General features: G+C 42.6%; 1 long non-coding RNA gene across 1 annotated transcript; it reads right to left on the minus strand.

The window, feature by feature from the left end:
- Positions 1 to 1,179: 1,179 nt before the first annotated feature.
- On the minus strand, positions 1,180 to 2,217 carry LOC123494591 (uncharacterized). Its single transcript, XR_006665811.2, has 3 exons — positions 2,044 to 2,217; positions 1,817 to 1,937; positions 1,180 to 1,731 (listed from the first exon to the last, which is right to left on the minus strand). It is a non-coding gene; the product is annotated as an uncharacterized lncRNA (long non-coding RNA).
- Positions 2,218 to 6,055: the final 3,838 nt, after the last annotated feature.

Below are 6,055 nucleotides of genomic sequence, written 5' to 3' on the forward strand. Positions count from 1 at the left end.
GCTCCACCTCTTGGCCCCTCCAATCAGTACCTACTCCTAAATAGTGCCCCCAGGAGAGAGAATGACACAAGTCTCCATTATCATCTGATCTGGGAGACCCAGATCATGGGTTTCCACGGAGCAGATGCCTCATGGAGGAAGAAGGGCAAGCCATCTGGAGTTGCCACCGAACCCAAACAGTGCCCACCCGCCTAACGAGCCAATTTCTTGGAGTTGTGTTGTTGTTCTTCAACATCTTTATACAGTGCCTTGTGTGCGTGTGTTGCGGTATCGTGTCGTGTTGTGTTGTCTGTGCTGAATTGTCTGATTTGTATATAAAGTGGAGTAGAAGTCTTATTGATAAACACTGAGATCAATTACCCAGTTGAAACTTGAAAGTGCATTTTTTGATTTTGACAGCGGAAGTCAGGGCCAAGGCCGACCTCATGCGCAGGAAAAGGGGCAAGCACACGTACATCCCACATGTACCCAAGCTTTTTTCTTCTTTTGGTTGCTTGTTGTTTGCTTGCGCTTAATCCTACGAGATTATCAATTGATTAATATATTTGCTTGAATAATGCATTATCATCTGATTTCTTGCTTAGATCGATGTGCTCTCTATTTTCAAACAGTTTTGGTCTGGGCCTATTTTGCTCAATTGGATAATTTATGTGGACAAATTTATCGAATCAAAATAAATCAGTTTATTTTTCTTCTGTTTCCGTTTTTCTAGGAACCTATTTGTTGGCGTTCGATGGGACATATGTTTTCAGAAACCTAACCAATTAATTTACCAAATGCTAACCTTTACTTAATCATGTCCCAACCATTCCTTGTCGTTGGTTTTACGGCGAAGGGGGGGGGGGGGTGGAGCAGGTCTTTGGTTGCCATGGCATCCAGCGATGGTCATGCAGACGGCCATCGTCTTACAGAGGTCACACGCTTGTTGCCTAACCAAAGTCGTCGTAGTTCGTTCGGGTCAACATATCGGCCATTGTGTTGATCCCCAAACTCGTGCACAACATACTACATGATTGGTTCACCGTGGTTGACCTCCTTGCCATTGGAGATCGTTCCATGCCACGCACCTTTCTTCGGACTGTCTGGCATCTTCACATGGCCAGGAGCACATGGATATAATACTGAATGTTTTGTCAGTGACCCAAGATTACTCACGCAACTAGCTGGACACATCAGAGGTTATACAGACTAGCAAACCCAGAGCACACATGGAATTTGATGCCATGAATACTTGCTACAGATTTTTTTTTTTGGAATACAGAGAGAAAGAACGGTCGTTGCACGACCGACCTAAACACAAACCACCTTCCTAATGACTCGTGCCATCCCACGAATCAGATCCTGGGTCCAGGATCTACAGCTCCACTATTATCGCCTGTGATCCGATGTGCCATGCCATCCCATGACTCGGTTCACGACGCGGTAGAAACGGGAGCGACCCCAACCTGACACATGGACTCGATGCATGGACTCGACGCAAACATGCTTGCCGTCGAGACCGACTCTCAGTGCGTACCATCTGCACGCAGGCAGGTCTATGACACGTTATTTGGAACAAACAGACTGAAGGGAAAAAACCTAGGGCATTCACTTAGTTTACATCAATGGATCAGCCCTCAATCCACAAACCCACATGGCGAAGTTGACTTAGTGAATCTCGTCATTCTCTGAGTCGGATAAGTGGTTGTCAACCTGCTCGTCCCAAGCCTGCCATGCCGTCAACCCCAAACACTACATCGAGATCCATTACATTACATCATGACCAGGTGGAAAAAACTGAAATCTTGGAAAAATTGAAAGGAGATCGAGTTCATACCCTCCTCATCTGGGCACGGCGGTTCTTGAACCAGAATTTGATCTGCTGGGGCTGCACGCCAAGTTCGCGGCCGTGATGGGCGCGCTGGGTCTCATCAGGGTTGGGGCACACCTTGAAAGTCCTGCAGTTTTCAAAAAACGAAAAAGAAAACCTTGAATACCCTGTACATGGATCACCATGAAAATATGACACGAGAAATAAGCCATAGGAAATGGTGCTTGATCAACCTCTCGAGGATCTGAATCTGGTTGTCACTTAGATCGATTGTTACCAATTTCTTGCTTGCTCGCTCACTCTCCCAGGCTGCCTAGAGGAACAGGAAGTGGAGGCAGGAAGATATCTTCGTTCTGGATGCTATCTGACCTCTGGTTTGCTCCTATTTATACATGAGAGGGTGCTATTTCTCCTCTGTCATAGTGCTGGCGCAAAGAAGCATCCGTCTGTGTGACCTCTGGCTTGCTGCTGGCAGACTCCTGGCCGGTCTCTCTTAATGCCTCCTAGTATTTGGCTTCTTCCACCCTATAATGCTGACCGTCCTTCCCTGTATTGCTCGGGAGCGCCAGCAGCAGAAACGTTGGCTTTGACTTCTGACAACCTTGGCGGGCTCGCTGGGTGGTCTTGTTGGTTTCTCTTTATGCCTCTCTCTTGGCTTTGTCCCTGTCTTGCTCGGGAGCGCCAGCAGTAGCGTGGTAGTACTAGTAACTGATGCATTGTCAGAAGTGTATCAACACATTCATTTTATCGGAAGTACTATTGGGTTTATTGACCTCCGATATAAGAAGCAGTGCTTTCCGATTTAAACCATATAATCTATAGTTTTATTTAGCAGAATTTGCTAATAACCTTCAAATCAAACAACTTAAGAGTTTATGGACCTGCTTCTGTACGTGTCCTACTGGGTTTGGGCCAAGAAATCAGAGAGACCTGAAAATGGCCTGTGACATGTCTTGAGTTCTTAATTTTTCCCCTCCCACAATTAACATTGTTCCTCTTGTAGAAAGGGAGATAATTAATCCTGAAGTTACATCCATGTATGGCTTGTTAACCATTATAATAAATTCTGCAATATTTTAGCATGCAATTGATAGGCATTAATTTCCAGCCTCTTATGTATGGATATCAAATTATTGAAGCCATAGTACGGGTGGGTCGTTATCCTCTAAACCGTAATATGGGATCATACTCGATGTAAGAAAACTAGCATATAACAATGACCGACCTATTATTGCAAGCACTATCATGTATCTGCAGGCTAGATATGGCAATATGTTTCCTTCAGTGCACCATTGCACTCCTTTTACAATGGACTTTCTTTTACAATATATGTTCATCACTTCATCTACATGGGAGATTTTATTTAGTCTTGTTTTTTTATTAAACATGAAACAACACAACATCAAGACCTTGATCCACAATTCTTGTTGCATGGTATATATTTCACTCCGATGAAAGTTGTGAAGTAACATGCCTTTTTCCAAAAGATTATTTCCCGTCGTTTGTTCCAAACACACGACACATCCTTCGGCCATAAAACTACAACAACTACTACTAGGGATAACCCGAGCAGTCGTGCTTGTTTTATAGCTATCAGTAGCGCTTGTACAAGCGCTACCAGTAAGGCGCTACAACTAACTGGTAGCGATAGCGCTGGTTTTCTAGCGCTACTGCTATACCTACTTAGCAGTAGCGCTCGGTAGGGAAAAGCACTACTGATAATAGTAAGTAGCAGTAGCGTTTCTCTTGAAAAGCGCTACTGCTAAATTTTCCTGGTTTGCTCCTATTTATACATGAGAGGGTGCTGTTTCTCCTCTGTCACAGTGCTGGCGCAACGTCTGTGTGACCTCTGGCTTGGTGCTGGCAGTCTCCTGGCCGGTCTCTCTTAATGCCTCCTAGTATTTGGCTTCTTCCACCCTATAATGCAGACCGTCCTTCCCTGTATTGCTCGGGAGCGCCAGCAGCAGAAACGTTGGCTTTGACTTCTGACAACCTCGGCGGGCTCGCTGGGTGGTCTTGTTGGTTTCTCTTTATGCCTCTCAGCGCCAGCAGTAGCGTGGTAGTACTAGTAAGTGATGCATTGTCAGAAGCGTATCAACAAATTCATTTTATCGGAAGTACTATTGGGTTTATTGACCTCCGATATAAGAAGCAGTGCTTTCCGATTTAAACCATATAATCTATAGTTTTATTTAGCAGAATTTGCTAATAAACTTCAAATCAAACAACTTAAGAGTTTATGGACCTGCTTCTGTACGTGTCCTACTGAGTTTGGGCCAAGATATCAGAGTGACCTGAAAATGGCCTGTGACATGTCTTGAGTTCTTAATATTTTTTCCTCCCACAATTAACATTGTTCCTCTTGTAGAAAGGGAGATAATTAATCCTGAAGTTACATCCATGTATGGCCTGTTAACCATTATAATAAATTCTGCAATATTTTAGCATGCAATTGATAGGCATTAATTTCCAGCCTCTTATGTATGGATATCAAATTAATGAAGTCATAGTACAGGTGGGTCGTTATCCTCTAAACCATAATATGGGATCATATTCGATGTAAGAAAACTAGCACATAACAATGACCGACCTATTATTGCAAGCACTATCATGTATCTGCAGGCTAGATATGGCAATATGTTTCCTTCAGTGCACCATTGCACTCCTTTTACAATGGACTTTCTTTTACGATATATGTTCATCACTTCATCTACATGGGAGATTTTATTTAGTCTTTTTTTATTAAACATGAAACAACACAACATCAAGACCTTGATCCACAATTCTTGTTGCATGGTATATATTTCACTCGGATGAAAGTTGTGAAGTAACATGCCTTTTTCCAAAAGATTGTTTCCCGTCATTTGTTCCAAACATACGATACATCCTTCGGCCATAAAGCTACAACAACTACTACTAGGGATAACCCTAGCAGTCGTGCTTGTTTTATAGCTATCAGTAGCGCTTGTACAAGCGCTACCAGTAAGGCGCTACAACTAACAGGTAGCAGTAGCGCTGGTTTTCTAGCGCTACTGCTATACCTAGTTAGCAGTAGCGCTCGGTAGGGAAAAGCGCTACTGATAATAGTAAGTAGCAGTAGTGTTTCTCTAGAAAAGCGCTACTGCTAAATTTTCCTGTATTTTTGAAAATGCAGCTTATTGTCGCTGAACTTGTATAGGTTTTATATACAGTACTTTCATCATATGATTTTATGACCTTGATTAGTTATTATATATAACAGTGGGTGAAATGAACGTGGTGATTCAAGTGAGGCAACATGTGGTGCATGTTGAAAGTACTACTAATCCAAACTTGATCTAGTTTGGATTTGTTGTACTTTCGATGTGCACCACATGTTGCCTCCACTTGAATCTAATCCATGCTCATTTCACCCACTGATATACTCCCTCCATTCCCTTATACAAGGCCACAAACTCATATTACACATACCAAGATAAAACTTAATGACTCCTTGGCAAGTCAACTTTTCTTTTCGTTATCCGGGATTATTAATACACCATAAGCATGCAACGAATGAATGGGAAGGAAGTGTCTGAGTGTCATTATGACTACATGCATGTATGTATTAAAAAGTTGCTAGTACGAAGAAACATCATTAATTTTTGCGTTGATTACTGTTGGTAGCCTTGTATTGATGCGAAATGTATTTTGATAATGGCCTTGTATAAGGGAATGGAGGGAGTATATAATAACTCATCATGCTCATATACAACTTAGCATCATACATCATCATAATAATAAATAACTCGTCATTGGTATCATAATAACTTGTCCTACTTATCATCATCATACAACTTCTACTCGTTATCATAATAACAAGTCATACTCATCATCATCCTAGTCATCTAACCAACTCTACTTAATTGTTCCTAGCACATGATCATGAGTATTAGCTAGGACCTAACTACCCTCTCTAAGGTAAAATAGCATAAAACAAGATAGGCCCTGAATCTCCACTATGGAGAATGGAGATTATCCTATCTCCAGTTCTTGCGCTTCGCACAATGTTGCTTCCATGTAGCTGTTGGGGAACGTAGTAATTTCAAAAAAATTCTACGCACACGCAAGATCATGGTGATGCATAGCAACGAGAGGGGAGAGTGTTGTCCACGTACCCTCGTAGACCGAAAGCGGAAGCGTTAACACAACGCGGTTGATGTAGTCGTACGTCTTCACGATCCGGCCGATCAAGTACCGAACGCACGGCACCTCCGAGTTCAACAC

Source organism: Aegilops tauschii, chromosome 6 (assembly GCF_002575655.3).
Source record: "Aegilops tauschii subsp. strangulata cultivar AL8/78 chromosome 6, Aet v6.0, whole genome shotgun sequence".
Lineage (NCBI taxonomy): Eukaryota > Viridiplantae > Streptophyta > Magnoliopsida > Poales > Poaceae > Aegilops > Aegilops tauschii.